At 34.9% G+C, this 20,345-nt stretch overlaps 1 pseudogene; it reads right to left on the minus strand.

Annotated features, from left to right (window-relative positions):
- Window positions 1-2,528: 2,528 nt before the first annotated feature.
- LOC132170031 (uncharacterized) overlaps window positions 2,529-20,345 on the minus strand; it is an 18,333-nt pseudogene continuing 516 nt past the window's right edge.

Here is a 20,345-nt window from a genome sequence, read left to right on the forward strand (position 1 = left end):
TTTTCCTAATCAAATTGGCACCTACCGAAATATACATCACAAATGAAGGACAAAAAAAAAAAAAAAAAAAAAAATCCAAATTTCTATACGTGAAAAAAATGGGAACGTTCAAAACTCGGTTGGATGACAGCCAAATGTGATCGTTCATCCGACCTTTTCTTTCTCTCTCTTCTTGATTGTTTTGCTTCTTTTATTGCTTCTGATTGCTCTGCTTTGTTCACCAAAATATCTAATCTAATTCCTCTTGTTGTGAAGGAATTAATTCAAGGAGTAGCAGGTCTTTCAACCACTCAGCAATATGATACCTATTTGGGATTGCCGGCTATTGTGGGCCGTTCAAGAATTGCAGCTTTTAAGAGGATCAAGGAGAGAGTATGGAAACGCCTTCAAGATTGGAAGATTAATTTCTTATCGCAAGCGGGGAAGGAAATCTTATTGAAGGCGGTAATCCAAGCAATTCCGACGTACTGTATGAGTATGTTCAAAATTCCCAAATCCCTTTGTTCGGAAATAAATTCCTTGATGGCTAGGTTCTTTTGGGGCCATAAGGAGAAGGATAAAGGGATTCACTGGATGAGTTGGGAGAAGATGGGCTTTTCTAAAGTCTCGGGAGGTTTGGGTTTTAGAGACTTATCTTGCTTCAATAAAGCCCTTTTAGCCAAGCAAATCTGGAGAATGTGGAAAGCACCGGATAGCCTAATAGCACAAATTATAAAAGCCAAGTATCATCCTGAATGTTCAATTCTTGAGGCTCCTCTTGGGCTTAAACCTTCATTTGCTTGGAGGAGTATCCAAAGCTCAAGTGACCTTGTCCGGGAGGGATTGATATGGAGGATTGGGAATGGTAACTCCGTTCATATTTGGGGAGATAAATGGCTGCCTAGTCCAACTACTTTTATGGTGCAATCAGCCCCAAAGGTGCTTGATCAGCTGGATACGGTGAACAAGCTCATAGACGTGGAGCTAAAATGGTGGAACAAGCCCCTCCTGGACCAGATCTTCACACAGGGAGAGGTTGACACTATACTTTCTATTCCAATAAGCCATTCAAATCAGGAAGATAAGCAAATATGGCGAGGAACGGCTGCAGGAGTTTTTTCAGTGAAAAGTGCTTACCACATTCAAAAGGAAAAGGAACTGGCGACGAAAGCAGAGGGTTCTTCTCGGGCTAGAACAAGTCACATATGGCGGGTATTATGGAAATTGAATATTCCAGGAACGGAAAAAAATTTTTTGTGGAGAGCTTGCAAGGATATTCTCCCAACTCGCGACAATCTGTGTCGCAGGAAGATCATTTCTAACCCCATGTGCCCTTTTTGCGAAAATGAGGCTGAAACTACATTCCACATACTGTGGCAATGTGCGTCAGCAAGGGACGTATGGAGTGTTGGGAGTGTGGCTTTTCAAAAGAGCTGCTACCCAGAAACAGACTTTCTGTTCGTGGTTGAAGATATGCTGCGGAAATGTTCCACGGTGGAGTTTCAACATTTTGTGGGAATAACTAGAAGAATTTGGTTAAGGCGCAATGCTTTCCTGTATGAGGGCTCTTTTTTACACCCCAGTCTTGTTATACAGCAGGCTATACTGGGGGTGGAGGAGTTTCAAAAGGCACGGACAGTAAAGCAGTTTGAAAGCTCCTCCCCTGTTGTACCCAAGTGGACGGCTCCCCCCCAAGGCTGGTTTAAGGTGAATTGTGACGCCGGGATTGATACGGAAAAGGGACGGGTGGGCCTAGGGGCTATCATACGGGATCCTTTGGGCAACATGTGTGCAGGGAAAAGCAAGTTCAGGTCAGGTTGGGTGGATCCTACTTCTGCGGAAGCTTGGGCAGCTTTAATGGCTATTGAGTTAAGCAAAGACCTGGGCATTTTAAGATTGGTGCTGGAGAGTGATGCTAAGGGCTTGGTGGAAGCGGTAAACTCAATGGAGCCCGATGATAGCTGCAGAGGTCAGCTTGTAGCCGATATTCGGCATTCTCTGCATGGCTTTCCGAGTTGGCAAATGACTTATGCTCCACGACAGGTTAATGGGGCTGCACATGTATTAGCTCAGCAGGCTCTACGTGGTTGTGTGGAAAATGTTTGGGGAAGTGATCCTCCAGATTGTATTCATTTGATAGTTGAGGCAGAACGCATTGTTCTAGGTCCTCAGATATGATTCAATAAAATGCCACGTTTTATCAAAAAAAAAAAATTTAGATTGATACTCGTTACATTTCTCATAATTAATTATTTTGTTCTTCTTTAATGAATGAGCTATATATCACTTTATTAAGTCTCTGTTAATAAAAGATAGAGTTAGTGCTCCAAACATTTCTTTTAATTAATATTCTAACACAATTACTACTACCGAAACAGGCAGAAAAATGTTCCATTTGATTATAAAGGACAATATTATTATCAAAGAAATAGTTGTAGCTGCATACAAACAGGAACAACGAATTTAATATACTACATGGTACAAAATACAGAATCATGTCCCAAAGTAGTTTAACATTCCAAAATATACACTCTTACTTCTACAAAGCACTAGCGCGGGTAGAGCTGAGTAATTGAAGCCTCATTTACTGAGGCTTGGACAGAGTTGCCATTAGGTCTTTCATTTGACTCTAAAACCTGTGTGCTTTGCTCCCATTGAGATGTTGTTTCTAAGTCAATGTTACTGTGCATAAAAAATGCAGGTTCCGAGGGTACTACAAGAGTGATGGAGTAGCTATTAAGCATGAGAACCACTATAGCCATGGTTGGTCTATTAGCTACATTTTCTTGAACACATAGTAACGCAATGTGGATGCATCTCATAATTTCAGTTGTCGAGCCTGGCCTTATTATTGTTGGATCCACAATATTTGAAGCAGTCCCCTCTCTCCAGTTTTTCCATGCCTGCAATAAATGATTTAGATAGGCAAACACAATATCAGATAGAAAGTTCTATTATAATTATGATAATTTCCATGTGTGAATTTACTGGTGCCACAGTTATAGGACAAGGTAAATGTTCCCAAGTATGATTGTACTTACATAGCTTAGAAGATTCTCGACATTCTCTCCATTTCGGAAGCAATTGTTCTTCTGTCCACTCAATATTTCCAATACTAAAACACCGAAACTAAATACATCAGATTTTACAGAGAATTGTCCATGCATAACATACTCTGGAGCCATATATCCGCTGCATGTCAACATCAATAATATGTATTAATTGGGATATGGTAATAGAGCTTTCCATACTTATCTTCAAAATTGATAGTTTCCCTAGATTTTAAGAATGAGTTAAATCTTAGTTAGAACTTTGATGTTGTTTCTTTGGTACAAAGTAAACATCAACTCTCCCCAAATACAATGGAATACTTACTAGGTTCCAACAATTCTATTTGTATTTCCTTGAGTTTGATCCAATAAAAACAATCTTGCCATGCCAAAATCAGAAATTTTCGGGTTCATTTCTGCATCTAAAAGAATGTTGCTAGCCTTAAGATCACGATGAATAATACGAAGTCGAGAATCTTCGTGAAGGTAAAGAATCCCTCTAGCAATGCCTCCTATAATCTTGTAGCGCCTTTGCCAATCCAAATGTAAACGCTTAATTGGATCTGCAAATCCAAGCAAGTATATGATTCAATGAAATAAGATATGTGGAGGTGTACCCAACCAAACTGTCTACCTAAAAGAGATGTGCAAACTTACCGAAAAGGAAGTGATCAAGGCTTGCATTCAGCACAAACTCATATGTTAATAGTCTTTCATTTCCTTCCAAGCAAAAGCCAAGGAGCCTAACTAGATTACGGTGTTGAAGTTTAGCCACTAATAAGACCTCATTTTTAAATTCCAAATCTCCTTGTCCAGAATTCTTTGATAGTCTTTTTACAGCTATAACTTGTCCATCCGAAAGCCTACCCTGTTAACATACAATTAATAATGAAGTGCATGTAACCACAAAGGATTTGAAAATTAACATGTTTTCACATATATATGGATGGTACCCTTCTCCATAAGATTATATCAAATTACCTTATAAACAGCCCCAAATCCACCTTGGCCAAGCTTATTTTCTTCAGAAAAGTTATCTGTTGCAACTCTAATAGTGCCAAAGTCAAATTGCACGGATTCCACGCTTCTAATTTCATCATCAGCTTCACAAAAGAAAGTCAACGATCAAATGGATAAATTAGATTCATATTATTAATGAGTAACACAATTTAAAATGTATGCACAAAAAATCAACGGGGTTTTCAATACTAATGATCGAAATAATATATATATATATATATATTCCATTTTGTTATTGGAAGTCACTTATCGTCAGAACGTTTCTAATTCAAACCTTAGTTTAATTTCCCAAATAATTATCGTCTTATATATATATAAAAGTAATTCCCAAATTATATCACGTTTAAAGCTAATAAATGCTGGAAAATTTGTAATTGTAATAGCCAATAACTTCTTCTGCGATAGTCACAAGGCGTAGCTGTTTGACTAATAAATAAAAAAAACCGAACTTTTACTTACTTTCAATTTTCACTCTTGGCTTCCTCCTTACTCTGAAGTATATGCAGATAGAGATGACTAGTACAACAAAAGCAACGATTGGCACAATTATGATGATGACAGTCCTGGATGTGTTGCTCTCGCTCCCTACAAAAACCATATATCTCTTCTCATTAGAAGATTTTGAGGGTTGACTTTGTAATTAGCATTACTTCTGGATCTGGAGAAATAATCTTAGTAGCATAAATAACTTTAAGCAACATCTTATGACCCCATAATTTGTTTTGTTATGTTAAAAGCACAAAGGCATTATATGGGTACGTACCTTTTGTTGTACTGGTGTTGGTTAATGGTGGAGGAGGAGATACTGGTGGTGCTACTGGAGATGACGCAGTCGCTGTCGAGCTATAGAATGGGTAGACCTGAAACCTGATATTACAGCTGGGTCTAACGACTCTCCCACCTTGCTTTCCATCACAACATTGTGGAATACCTTCAATCGCCCCACGTAAGCAATCGTTGCAATCTTGCTCAGACAAATCAGGTGTGCACTGCACAAGTCCGTATAATGTTTTAAATTCTGCTGTAGTTGCATTCTTTGCAGCAAACTTGCGACGAGAACCGCCTGCTGCAGCTTCAGTCCTTAGGCTGTCCATCAAGGTCCTAAGATCATCGTTGAATTGATTCACGTAATTGGCTGATACGTTGTTCAGGTTCTGCCTTTGGAAACTTGGACTAGTTTCCTCGACGCCAAAAATAGAGCGGTTTGAGTATCGTAACATACAGTAGTCGTACCATCCAATTGCCTCCTTCTGATTTGGACAGCGCTGCTTGAGAAGAGACGTAGCGTTATTGAGGCAACCACGGCAAACATCTGGGTTAGCATCTCCTCTACAAAGTCCTATTGCATGTACTTGATCAGAGCTTTGGCCATAAGAAGAGTTGTAGAAGCCATAGTCTATTTCGGTGTTGGATGAGAGGGAGGGGAGAAGGTGATTGAGGTTTTCCTCGTAAGTACTATTAGCGGTGTAGTTTCCCTTGTTTAAACAGAAATGATAAAGGAAGGCTGGTTGCGCGACTGCTTGAGCAGTGAATATGAAAATGGCAGAGAGGAAGAGAAGCAATCTAGAGGAAACCATTGCGCAGTGCGTAAAATTAATATAAGAGGCTTTTTATTGAGAAGGGTGAGGCGGTGATCTTGAAAAATCTAATGTTGAATTCAAATATTTAACCTTTTCTAATTACCTAGTGCCTGCTCTATTTTAGCTTCAAAAAGTATTAGTAGGTTTTAAAAATGTGAGTCTGTCATGAGAGTTTTTTTCTATTCAAAAAGTTGATCAGTGCAATATTAGCTGGTCCGGGAATCAGGGTCAAGCACGTAAACCTAAAAAATTATTTGTCTGTGGAAGATAACAGAAGAAATGACCCTCTTTACGTACTTAAATATTTCTACATTGACTGAGGACCGGGGTTTCTCATGCATGCTTTGAATACAAATAAATCTGATTAGTTATGCACGCGGTTTGATCGAGACACAAGTGGGAGAGGACAAGCCACGAAGTCCATGGACACGTTACTGTCTTCTTGCGCAAACGCGCATTCTCAATTGTTTGTGTAAATGTACGTCTACAATTTAATTAGTATGTGTTTTCCTCTTAATGACATGCAGATTAGTGCTAATTAGATGCCCCACTGTACGTGAAACTTCCTTCTCACACAAAGGAAGCGTAAAAAGCAGTATCCACACGTATTCTTAATTAGAAGATCGAGTCAAAATATTCGGTTTCCAAATTTGTTAGACGGATGGACCCAATTCCCCATCATTTATCATATTAATGGAAGCGCAATGAGCAGACCCGCATTTTCTCTTCTGAGCTTTACAAATTACAATAACTAGCCCTTCGCAGTTGATTCAACCTTCCACCAAGCTCTTTCATCATATATATCATTGCCACCATGATCTGCCTCTATGACGCTAGCTGCGCTTTTGTAAGAGTCGGAGACGTCCGACTAGCTTGTGCCATGGCCTTAAATTACACGAGCCAAGGAATAATGAAACCTCTTTTTATTTTTTTATTTTTATGGAGGATATTTTTGTCATTGGATAACATTGACAAGTTTTAATAATTTAAGGAAATTAACCACACATTCTCTGTCCCCTTTATATCCACCAACTAATCCTCTTCCCTGCAACTTCTCCCAGAAAATCAGAGAATTTTCCTTTACCAATAAAGACAGAGAAAGAAAACGTTCGGATGCACGAGCATGAGGGGAAAGGTTGGAGGGGACTGGGGAGGTAGACCTGGAGCAGTTGAAGGGAGGGGTGCAATGAAATAGGGGCTGGACTTTGTTTGGATACGAATCATACTATATTACACAGTGGCATGCATCTTCAGCTTGTAAATGCCTTGTGTGATGGCACAAGATGTTAGAAATGGGTCTTGGGCCTAACTCAACTCAAAAGTTAACTCAAGAGTTAAGGTTTCCCTTCACCTTATAAATGACTCATTTTTTTAATACCCAGGCAATGTGGGACTTCCAACACGCCCTTCAAGTGTGGCAGGAGGACATCCAAGCCAACACGTGCGACAATGGGTGACGGTGGGCCACAGCCAATTGGGTTAGGCTCTCATACCATATTAGAAATGGGTCTTGGGCCTAACTCAACTCAAAAGCTAGCTCATGAGTTGAGGTTTCTTCTCATCTTATAAGTGACTCATCTCCTTAATACCCAGATAATGTGGGACTTCCAACACAAGATACAAATCCCCTTATGTTTAATTGAATAATTGTTTAAATTGACGTTGCTTAAATTCATCGAATTCATTTGGGAAACCTGGATTTTATATTGGAAGAGAAATCTACGCGTAAAACGCATGCTTGCACGTAATTAATTGCAGAAAATAATTGGTTCCGAGCAAGTATTCTTTCTGCTATCTCCCTTGTTACAATATTAACCAGTAGAAATTATATATGCAATCAAAACTCTTTTCTTTTTGTTTTTTGGGGACCGGTGCATGTATGCGTCGTAAATCGCAAATTGCAAGCGTTATTTTATTGGGGTTCTTTTTTTCAGAGAAGAGAAAAATATTTTCCTCACATCCTTTTCAAGTACGTAGCCGACTAAAACGTCGGCGCATTATTACCGGGGCAAATCTTGGGGATTATTCACTAATTAAAAGAATTAGCAGCAAGATTGGACTATATATATATGAAGTCAGCTATCTTCACATATATATAGTATAAATACAACATATCCTAATTAAACTGTCAAGGATCGATGCTGCCCATACAGGCCAGCTTCCCTCTTAGGGTGCGTTTGGGAGTGCATTTTAAAAAAAATAATCTGCGATTTTAAACCAAATCGCAACTTTAGGGTGTTTGAGATTGCGATTTTAAAAACGCAAATTTTAAAATCGCAAAAAAATATACGATTTCCATAAGCTGATTAGAGGGTGCTTATTTGAAAAAGTGCGAATTTAAAACAAAATCACAATTTCTATTAAAAAGATATTTGGCGCAATAGTTACATTTTTTAGAACGGGAATGAAAAAAAATACCAAGAATACCCACCTAAAATATATTAAAACCCTTCTTTTCTTTTCTCTTTTTTTTTTTTGTTTTCTTCATCCTCTCTGTCTTGTTCATCCTTATTGGTAATTTGGTCATGAAACCGCAATTATATGCTAATGTTATCCAAACATTCAATTGATAAAAAATGTACTTTTTAGTATGTTTTACCAAACGCCTGTGCGATTTTAAAAAGTAGCGATTTTAAAAATACAATTTTTAAAATCGCACTTATTGAAATCGCACTCCCAAACGGGCTCTTAATTAGCCATTTCGATTGGTTAATCAAAGTCCCACAAACGGAATGCCAAGTGACTATTTCTAGAATTTGGAAGATATTTCAAATTCTTAAAATTAATTTAATATTAATCAACTATAGAGAGTCTTCTTCCTTAATCTCTATGCTTTCCTTTTTGACTACAAGAGTTTTATATACTTTTTTTTGGCCACTTTTATTTCCTTCCTCGTTCAATAATGACGGGTCGACGATCGACTTTGACTCTTTGTGTTTACACTCATGTTTCACGTTTCACGTTTCAAGATGTATAAGGAAGCCATAGAAGAAGAAAGAGAGTAGTCTTGATGAAGACCCCATTCTCAGTGCCCTTGTGTTTTCTGTGACATTGGAAGATTTTATTCTATGCTGCTAAGGAGTAAAATAATGATAAAGTTGCAGCAAAATAATGATAAAGTTGCAGGGGCTGCAACTTGCCACTATGTTCCAAGAAGCCCATGTTTATCATCTGAAACGAATCCAATAAGTTGAAAATATTCAACTTTGGCTTAATATTTCTTTATGTAAAGGAAGGCAAGTGGACCAGTTGGTACGGTAGGCCACGATTGGCTGCATACATTGAATTGGCAATCCAATTACTTGTTGATTTGATTATTGCCTTCTTAATCATTTTGCCTATATGCAGGGACAGAGCCAGGAAATTTTATGGGAGGGGGCCAACCAAATTTTTTTTTTTTTTTTTTTTTTTTTTGTTCTTTAGAATTTTTTTATTAAAAAAAATTATTTTGGTTTTTTTTTTTTTATGAACTAAAGACTACCGTAAAGGCTAAAAAAAGTGAACATTTGAAAGTAAGGGCCAAAAAATGGACATTTGAAAGTAAGGACCAAAAATAAAAAAAAACTTAATGGGTATGGCCCAAAAAAATTAAGAATAGGACCAAAAGTTTTTATTGGATATGACCAAAAAATCTAAAAATAGGGCCAATTATTTTTTGGAGGGGGCCAAATAACTAAACTTAAAACATTACTTTACACTTCTTCTTCTTCTTCTTCTTCTTCTTCTTTTTTTTTTTTTTTTTTTTTTTTTTTTTAATTAATTTATTTTTTCCTTATTTGGGGGGGACCATGGCCTACCCCGGTCCCCCCCTCCCTCCGTCTCTGCCTATATGAGTGACTTCTGATCAGATCGATAACTACTAATTACTTGTACATTTTTAGTATGTCTCTTAGTTTAAAAGAAAGTTTTAAGTTCAATTTAGCGAGTAAGACGGTAATCGAGTAGAGAACTATTAAATGTTCAAATTTGGTTCATTTAATTTTGTTTCAAACACATGCCCCAAAAATATAACCACGACTTCAGTAGCCGAAAGGATAATTGCCAATCATGAGGCTTACATGGTATTTCCTTATTCTTTTGCTTTGCTTGCATGCCTACATGAGAAATTTCTTTAGATCTGAAAATACAAATCAGCAAATTATGCATGTTGTTGGGGAATGTATTAATTAATGAACCAATTCGATGAAAGGTATTTTCTGGTTTGATCTAACTGGGCATGTAGGTCAGATCTCATTTGTTGTAAAGGAAGGAGAATGGGGAGTATTGGATTATTTCTTTATTTTCTTGTGTTAATGTTGTTCATGCTTTATCTAAATAATTGATGACCTTCCTTCAGGATGCTGTTTTTTCTTTTCAGAAGAATTTTGGCTTGATTTTCCTGCTTTGTTTTGCTTTCACAGTTTCACTTATCAAAAGAAATGCTGTTTATTTTCAATGCAGGAACGCAATGCAAAGAAGGCTGAGAGTGAGAAGAAATACTATGCAGAGAAGAAGTATGTCTCAGGAGACTAGCTCCAACACAGTATTTTTCGAAGATAATATATATGTTAAAACTTGATTCATTATTTTTCGAAGAATTCACTTGCTGTTCAATTAATGTATCAATTCATTATATAAATTAAATTTGGTGACTTTGATTTTTTGTAAATTGATAATAATTATTGTTAAGATTTTATCAATTGAGTTAATTAAATATTTTAAAAATTTTATTGGAGTAGAATGGACATTTTATATGCTAGTCATTTAAGTTAATGAAAAATTAAATCCTAAGGCGGCGTGATTTAAAGGGGTTAAAAAAAATCAAATTCCCCACATTACAAATTTTTAAAGTTTATGAGTGAGACATTAAAAAATGTTTGATAAGTTAGAGGGGGCAACTGAAATTTCTCCAAAAGATAAACTTTTTAGAATATGTTACGTTCAAGTAAAGCTTGAGTTTTTGACATGAGAAAAGGTTCGTACCTCACGAGTAATTAGAGATGTGGCATGCATCTTCAGCTTGTAAATGCCTTGTGTGACGGCACAAGATACAAATCCCCTTACGTTTAATTGAATAATTGTTTAAATTAATGTTGCTTAAATTCATAGAATTCATTTGGGAAACATGGATTTTATATTGGAAGCTAGAGAAATCTACGCGTAAAACGCATGCTTGCACGTAATTAATTGCAGAAAGTAATTGGTTCCGAGCAAATATTCTTTCTGCTAGCTCCCTTGTTATAATATTAACCAGTAGAAATTATATATGCAATCAAAACTCTTTTCTTTTTGTTTTTGGGGGACCGGTGGATGTGTGCGTCGTAAATCGCAAATTGCAAGCGTTATTTTATTGGGGTTCTTTTTTTCAGAGAAGAGAAAAATATTTTCCTCACATCCTTTTCAAGTACGTAGAACGTCGGCGCATTATTACCGGGGCAAATCTTGGGGATTGTTCACTAATTAAAAGAATTAGCAGCAAGATTGGACTATATATATATATGAAGTCAGCTATCTTCACTTATAGTATAAATACAACATATCCTAATTAAACTGTCAAGGATCGATGCTGCCCATACAGGCCAGCTTCCCTCTTAATTAGCCATTTCGATTGGTTAATCAAAGTCCCACAAACGGAATCCCAAGTGACTATTTCTAGAATTTGGAAGATATTTCAAATTCTTAAAATTAATTTAATATTAATCAACTATAGAGAGTCTTCTTCCTTAATCTCTATGCTTTCCTTTTTGACTACAAGAGTTTTATGTACTTTTTTTTGGCCACTTTTATTTCCTTCCTCGTTCAATAATGACGGGTCGATCGACTTTGACCCTTTGTGTTTACACTCATGTTTCACGTTTCATTGGCTCCGAAACTGGTTGCGTACCTAAAGCATACACATGATGCACTTTCTTTTTTAAAGCTAAAGAAATATGTGATGGGAGAGCAGGAGGACTCCCTGCGTGGCTGCGCCATTAGTTTTGATGAGGAAATCAGATGACTGAATAACGAGAAGAAACGCAAAATTGAGGAATTAATAATGACGTAATATGTTTTATCATCGTCATCAACTTTAATATTAATATTTTTCAAATAAAAAATAATTTTATTAAATTTATCAAGATGATAACAAAGAGGCATGTATACATTCCTTCATCTTGTGGGTATATATATAATCATTGATTTAAAGACACTATCGATAGTGACTTCTTTATGTACAAACTTTCATACTTCCTCCAAAGACTAGTGACAGTTTCTTTATCGATGACTTTTTTTAAGACTCCATTTGAAAGAGACAATAACAAAGAGGCATGTAGACATTCCTTCATCTTGTGGGTATATATATAATCATTGATTTAAAGACACTAGCGATAGTGACTTCTTTATGTACAAACTTTCATACTTCCTCCAAAGACTAGTGACAGTTTCTTTATCGATGACTTTTTTTAAGACTCCATCTGAAAGAGACAACAAATTAAATCGCATTATGGGCTTTTTCTTCAAGTTTGTAATTTCTTCCTTTGGTGATGGCACATCAACATCCAAAATATTCACTAAGCCTTGTTATCATCACAAAGCATGCATCTTGATGTGCCAAAAGTTAAAACTATTATGTCCATAAGCTCTAATACCAATTTGTTGTAGAAAGAATTGCTTAAGGAATAGTCCATCAAGAGCACATTAGTAAACATGTTTAGATATCACTCTAACCCAAAAGCTTAAGGTAATGATCGAGTTTGGTTCCAGTTATGTATATTAACTACTCACTTTAATTTGTTTATTTTTTCTTCAATGTAAGACTTGACACTAACATGTGCACTCAAAGCAAACTAGATTGATAGGGTGACTAGTGAGGTTTGAGAGGGACGGTTTTGGTGTGGAATGGTGGGTACAACAAAGAGAGAGAGAGAGAGAGAGAGAAGAGCTAAGAAAAATATATAAAGAATTTCCTATTTAAATTAATGAAACGTGGCTATGAAGAAGGAAAATAACACAATATCATTCATAAATCGGTATATTTTATCATCTTCAAAATAGAACTCTTGAAAAAAAAAAAAAAACAAACAAACAAACAAGATTAGGTAGTATTTTTTATTTCAAAACAAAAATTGTAAAACGTTTCTTCCATCAAATGCTAGCAAGCATATATCTCAATAATTGAAGCCTCATTTATCAAGGCTGGGACAGAGCTAATACTGCATGGATTTGACTCAGACTCTATAACCTCTAAGCTATTTTGTGATTGGGATGACATGTCTGGTCTAGTGCTACTGTACATGAGAAATGCAGGTTTTGTTGGGACTGATAGAGTGATAGAGTAGCTACTAAGCATGAGAACGACTGAAGCAATTGTTGGTCTCTCAGCAACATTTTCTTGAACACATAGTAACCCAATGTGGATGCATTTCATTATTTCAGCTGTTGAATTGGAGCTCATTGTAGGATCTACAAGATTTGAAACTGTCCCCTCCCTCCAATGTTTCCATGCCTGCAAAGATAATTTAAATGACTAGACATTATATAGGAGAGACTACTCTTTTACTTCGGCAATATAATTTGAAAAGAAAAGACTATGACAATATCATCTACATCACTAGCCACAGTTTGAAGCCAAAAATAAATGCAGACAAAGATAATTGCACTTACATAGCTTAGAAGGCCTTCTATATTTTCTCCTTTAGCGATATAACTATTTTTTTGCCCACTTATTATCTCCATAACTAAAACCCCAAAACTAAATACATCAGCCTTTACTGAAAAGTATCCACGCATTGCATATTCCGGAGTCATGTATCCACTGCATGGGGACATCAATAATATTAGTTTAATTAAAATTCTATCATAGCTTTTTCATGTGCTAAAATTCATTGAATTCTTAGGATTTTTTCCATATTGTTTCTAAGACACAAATAACTCATAGTATTACTTTATGAGTAATCTATATACACTACACTTTTATTCAACTTCTATCTCACTTTCCTAATGTGGCACCATCAGTCACCCAGTAGATCGATATATATATTTTTTAACAAGAGTAATGCTACATACTATACCCATATTCCATTGAGTTGATATAACAAAGCACATAAACTCTTGGATCACTGTCATATCAACATAGTAGAATGAGGGTGTAGTATTTAATATTATTCTTTTAACAAAAGACTGCTTAGCAGTGTCACATATGCAAAAGGGGATAAAAGTGTTGTGTATTCTGGCTATTACCTTTAACCAATGTTAATATACTTACTAGGTTCCAATAATTTTCTTTGTTTTGTCTTGAGTTTGATCTAGCAATCTTGCTGTGCCAAAATCGGAAATCTTAGGATTCATATTTGCATCCAACAGAATATTGCTAGCTTTGAGATCCCGATGAATAATACGAAATTGAGAATCTTCATGAAGATAAAGAAGCCCTCGAGCAATTCCCTCTATAATTTTGTACCGCATATCCCAATTCAATTGGGCACGCTTGATTGGATCTACAAATTCAAGCAAGCATGCTTTTTTATTAAGCATGCATATATGTATATATTGAAGGCTAGATGCTTCAATTAGAAAGAAATTATTGTGAATAAAATTTAATATTGAAGTAGAAGTGCAACCATACCAAACATGAAGTGATCAAGGCTTGCATTAGGTACAAACTCATAGACCAAAAGCCTCTCATTTCCTTTCAAGCAGAACCCTAATAGCTTTACCAGATTTCGGTGCTGAAGCCTAACCACTAATTGGACTTCATTCATAAATTCTCGATCTCCTTGCCCTGATCTGCTAAATAATCTTTTCACAGCTATTTCTTGTCCATTTGTAAATCTACCCTGAAAAAATCCAATATCTCATGTTATATCATATGTAACTCTCACGAATTCATAATGTTAGGCTTAACATTTTATTAAAGATGATATGCTCTTCCATTCATAACGTCACATTACCTTGTAAACAACACCAAATCCACCTTCTCCAAGCTTATTTGCAATAGAAAAGTTCTCCGTAGCAAATTTAATCATGTTGAACTCGATTTGCAATGATTCAGCACTACTCATTTCATCCACTGCTTCATATGAGCAAGTCAATACATCTGAATTGGATTTGTGCATTAATTGCCCAAGAAAGAGTAATGCAATTGCTATTTGATTTGTTCATACAATATTGTACATCAACAACGGGCTCGACAGAAATGACTTTTGAAATCCTTTCTTCCAAACTGCAAATGCTACAAAAATTGTCTTCTAATGTAATACTGTTCGTTTTTGTTTGAGAAGTGATCACAAAGAAAACTCATATCTTTACAATTAGTTCCATAATTTCTAGAGGAAAAATAAAAAATAAAAAACCTGATTGAATGTCTACTAAATGCATGGTAGCTATTTTATTTTAAAGTAATAGACAATCCCAAATTATGTCATATTCTAAAAGACAAAAATTAACCCTAAATATGCAATTACTTATTTACACAAGTATCCCTTTTTTTTCTGTCTTTTTTTTTTCTTCTAATTTACACAAGTATCCCTTAGTACGTAAAGTACTAGCATATACATCAACTGCAACACAAATTGTCTGAATGCATGTGGCATGCATTTTTTCTTACTTATAGAAATGAAATGGTTAGCAACAAGGAAAGATAGACCAATTTCTGACTTACGTTCATCTTTCTCCCTTGGCTTTCTCATTCTTAAATAGAAGGTGTAGATACAAATGATTAGTAAAACAGGAACAACAGTAGGCACATCAATAATGACGGCAGTTTTAGATGAGTGACGTTCCTTTCCTGCAAACACCACAACTTTGCTTTTATTACAACATTTCTTCCGATGGATACAGGGAAGAAGTTATCTGAATTAATAAGTGAAGTCCAACACATAAAATGCTTAATTAAAATGGGAAGTGAATTACGGAGACAAGATTCGAATTCAAAACCTTTGTTTTGATACTATGTTAAATCACTACTTATTTTTAAAAATTAGAATTAATAAAAAATGATAAATTTAATCATTTAGTCAATAATCTAACAAACAGTAGCAATGGAAGAGGATGTTAGAAAATACACATAGTGATAACAAGAGTGAATAGTTGATATGGCATACTTATTTGACCCGAACGCATTGAGTTGACTTAGGACTTTAGATTAAGCTAACATATAACCAAATAGGGCTAAATAGTATAGGCCATTTTGGTGTATAGTATAATCAAATTGGCCTATGGCCTATACTATAGTATAGGCTAAATAGTATAGGCCATAAGCAATTTTGGTGTATATGATCAATGACATATATGATCAAACACCTCGTGAACATATATAAGAGATATCCATAATCTTGTAAAAGTGTTTTGAAACATTGATCCAACTCCTTGATGCATGTGTTTTCCTATATATGAAAATAATTAACCCTGTGCAAAAAAAAGAAAAGAAAAAAAAAGAAGAACAATGAATCTACCTATTTTACTATCAAACATATATCGCATGTCATGGATATTGGTAAAAGCAGGGGCCATATAGAACATATTTATTGGGAGGTTACTAAAAAAATAAGATAACTTTTTTTCTAAGGCGTGAAGCATGAATAGTACTATACCTTCTGAAGATGTCGTCTCAGCTGAGGGTCATAGAAACTGTATACCTCGTACCTTAAATCACAGCTGGGTGCTATATATCTCCCTCCCTGCTTTCCATCACAACATCGTGGAATATACTCCGCAGCCTTCCTCAGGCAGTTGCTGCATTCCAGCTCGTCCAAATCAGGAGTGCACATCAAAAGTGCATGTATTGTTTCAAAATCTGGGGCAGCGGCGCTTCCCACAGCAAACTTGAGAGTAGAGCTTCCTGATGCAGCGCGGATTCTTAGCCTATCTAATAAGGGTTTTAGCACCTTGTTGAACCCTTCTACGTCGGACACGTTCTTTGTGTTGTAATAGGCAGATAAAGGGCTATCTTCCATAACACCAAATATGAGTTTGTTCGAATATCTCACCATACATGTTGTGTACCATATGATTGCCTCCTTCTGGTTGGGACAATACTGTAAGAGATCGTGACTTGACTTGTTGACACAACTTCGGCATTCTTCCGTAGAGATGTCTCCTCTACAAAGTGCAATGGCGTTGACTTTATCAGGGTCTTCTCCGGCGGAGCGGTGACGTAGGCTTGTGTTGGACCGTTTGTGTAATTTTTGAAGCCTCTAAAGTCGATGATCTTGCAAAAATCTAATGTTGAATTCAAACATTCAACCTTTTCTAATTACCTGCTCTATTTTAGCTCCAAAAAATATTAGTAGGTTTTAAATATGTGAGTTCTATCTTAAAGCAGGTAAACCTAACAAATTGTTTGTTTATCATTATCTCAATTATTTTTTATTTATTTATTTAATAAATTTATTATTAAATTTTTGAATTCATTAAGTCTCACATAACTTCAATAATAAATTCACTCATTTACTGTATAAAAATAATTAAGAGAAGAATTTTTATTATTTATCATTATCTAAAAGAAGAAATTACCAACTTTAGATACTTAAAAATATTTCTATATTGACTGAGGACAAGGGTTTTTCATTCATGCTTTAAATAACGATATGATTTCTCGTCATGCATGCACGCAGTTAATTTGATTGAGACAGAAGCGGTAGAGGACAAGCCACGATGCCTAAATTTAAGCCCCGAAGTCCATAGGTTACTGTCTTCGTGCGTGCACCAAACATGCATTCTTAATTGTTTCTTTCACATTCATTAAAATACCTACTACATATGGTAGAATATTCATGTATTTAAATATCAATTTAAAAATTATGTACCCAACAACCTTTAAGACTCCCTCAATGAAATCCCACCTAAGGATGAAGGTCTAGTTAAATAGGAGGAATGCTTTTTTACATTCTACCAACCATCTCCCCACCATCTTGTCTCGATCTCTTTATTTATTTTAAAAAAAATCAAGATTCTAAAGTGAAGAGATGGTGGGGAGATGGTTTGTAGAATGCAGTGAAGCATTCCTCAGTTAAATAGGCATCAACCCACGTAGCAAAATTTATGTCAGTAGACCCGGCCTTCCTTTCCCTTTGTGTGCTAGATAGCTAGTCTGTTTTTTTGTAATTGTGTATTAAATTATTAATGCTAATTCAATCCATTTCCAGATTTTCTATGCGTATGTATATATGCAGTATGCGAATATATTTAGTAATTAATACGAAATAGCACAAGAATACATGTAGCGTATATTTTGGTATCATCATTAATAATGAAGTATTTTCGTCACTAAAAGTGTTTAGTAGGATGAATTTAGATGGTCACTATCGTGGCTCAACAAATTTATTCTTTATTGTAGTTAAAAAAAAAAAATTATATTTATTTATTTATTTGAGCAACTTATTTTTTTTAAAAAAAAAGTTGCTCAAATAAGGCTCTCTATTTTAGCTATCTATTTTTACTATTCTATTTAAATATTATTTTTCAAAGTAAAATTATTCTTCTTTGAAAGAGAGAAAACGTTAGATTTTTTTTTAAAAAAAAATTATACATTAATTTGTTGAGTTAACGGAGCTCAATCACCAAATATTTCTCCAATTTGCTAAGCTAGATGCAGTTCATTTTGATTCTATTTTAGAATTGTGACTAGCCAAATAACCCAAAAATTATTTTGACTAGCTGGTTGAGAATATGTTCTCTATAGTATTAATTGGTACATTATTATTAATTAGCAACAACTTGTTCCGAAGATTAACAGTACGTACAGAACTATTAGCGAGGAGGAGTTGAAATTTTCTCACTCAAAGAGTTGGATTATTGGCGATCGATGAAGAGTTTGTTCCTAAAAGTGTTATTAATTTTCTTATAAACGAATGGGTTGATTATTATTTTCTCTATTGAACAGCATAATGCATATTACTGAACAAAATAATAAATTTGTGTATTATTAAAATAAATTGGTAAGCCTTGCAGCAGTGAAGATGCTGAAATAATTGGGTCAGGATCTCCTATAATTTCTTTAAAATTGTAAATTTTTAAATTACGTAATTTATGTGTTTTTAGGCATCAAAACGCTTAGAATATGCTACATATTAAAAATGTGTCATTTTATTGAGAGAACAAAAAAAAATTTCTATAAACATAGTCTACAAAAATTTCTATAAAAATTTCCTCTAAACCAGTCCGGAGGAAATATATTCCAACCCATTAAAATAGTGTCAAGTGTCTATGAACATTTAAAACGCATATTAAATTTTTAATGTCATTGATAGCATTTTATTAACTTAGACTAACGCTTTAAATGTTTATATACACTTGACACTATTTTAAATGAGTTGGAGGATATTTCCTTTTTTTTAATTGTGTTTAAAATGATATATATAAAGGTACACTCAGATTAGGAAGAAGCTCAGTGTGTCGGGAAGAAGAAAAATGGATATTTTGTTACTCCCAATATATATTAATTAATGAAGAGAATGAGGTAGGCAATTTATTCAATTTCTACACAATAATAATTTGTTAAATCTTTATTTACTTTAAAAATTTAACTACACTAATTAGGGAACAAATTTTTACTTTAATTTTGTTTGTATCCAAAAGCACCCTATTAATCCTGATGGATCCTCGGAAAGTGATGATGATGAAGTCCGGCAGCTCTTGGCGGAGAGGTCATATATAGCCCCAAAGATGGTCACGGCGGCCTAGCCTTCCGCATCCTCTAGTCAGCTCACTAGGGAGTTGGATGAGTATAAGAGGAGGTGTGAGGAGGCAGAGAGAGAGAGAGGTTCACACACAGCAAGAGAAAATAAGCTCCGTTCATAGAGAGACGCAGGAGGAAGTGAACTCCATATTGAAGAGACAACAAACACAGCGGCAGCAAGAAATGGAAGCCAATCAAAGACAGATGGAGCAGCAAATTCAGTTTCTCATGTCACAACTCCAACTCCAACTCCGTACGTAGAGACCCGGCCTCCTACATAGTTTTTTGTTTTTGTTTTTGTTTTGTTTTTTTTTGTTTTTTTTTTGTTTTATAATGAATTGAAAAACATATTAGGTTAACATATAATTCAGTAGTTCATGTAAAGTTTATCAATTTATTTTAATAACATGCTAATTTATTATTTTGTTCATGAGCATTATGCATTATTTTGATCCCCTCTAACTATTATTTTATTTGCAATGCTCTCCTAAAATTTTCATTTTTACAATGTCTACCACAATCTACCATTTGAGTTGTATATACCTTAAGAAAAAGTTCAGATTTTTTTTTTTTGCTTTTTTGTTTGTTTCTAATTTTTTTGGTTAAACGGAAAAATACGTACTTAAATATTAAACTTTTTGCTTTGACAAATACTTGAAAAATTAATTAACCGACTCTTTGCTTTGTTTTGCAAAAAAAAAAAGGACAAGTAATAAAAAGAAGAAGAAGAACGAACAACGAAATTAATTATTGCATCAAGAATCATCGCAATGTGCTTGAAAAAAAATCAACTTTATGTTTCCCATAAGGAAAAAAAAAAAAAAAAAATCAACATCACGAACATGACTTAGCATTTGCTTTCACTTAATCGCATACCTACACCAAATAACACTTTGGTAATAACAAGTTTTGTATAGTTTGTTAATATTGTAGGTCGCACGTGTGGAGGCCTAACACCCCACATGCTAATTGCTAAAGTATTTCAAGTCTATTTATAACTCAGTCAAAATAACACGTACAATATAATGAAATTAGTTAAGAGATCTTAGTCTTCTTCAAACATTAGTCATTTGTAATATG

This window comes from Corylus avellana, chromosome ca2, assembly GCF_901000735.1.
Source record: "Corylus avellana chromosome ca2, CavTom2PMs-1.0".
Lineage (NCBI taxonomy): Eukaryota > Viridiplantae > Streptophyta > Magnoliopsida > Fagales > Betulaceae > Corylus > Corylus avellana.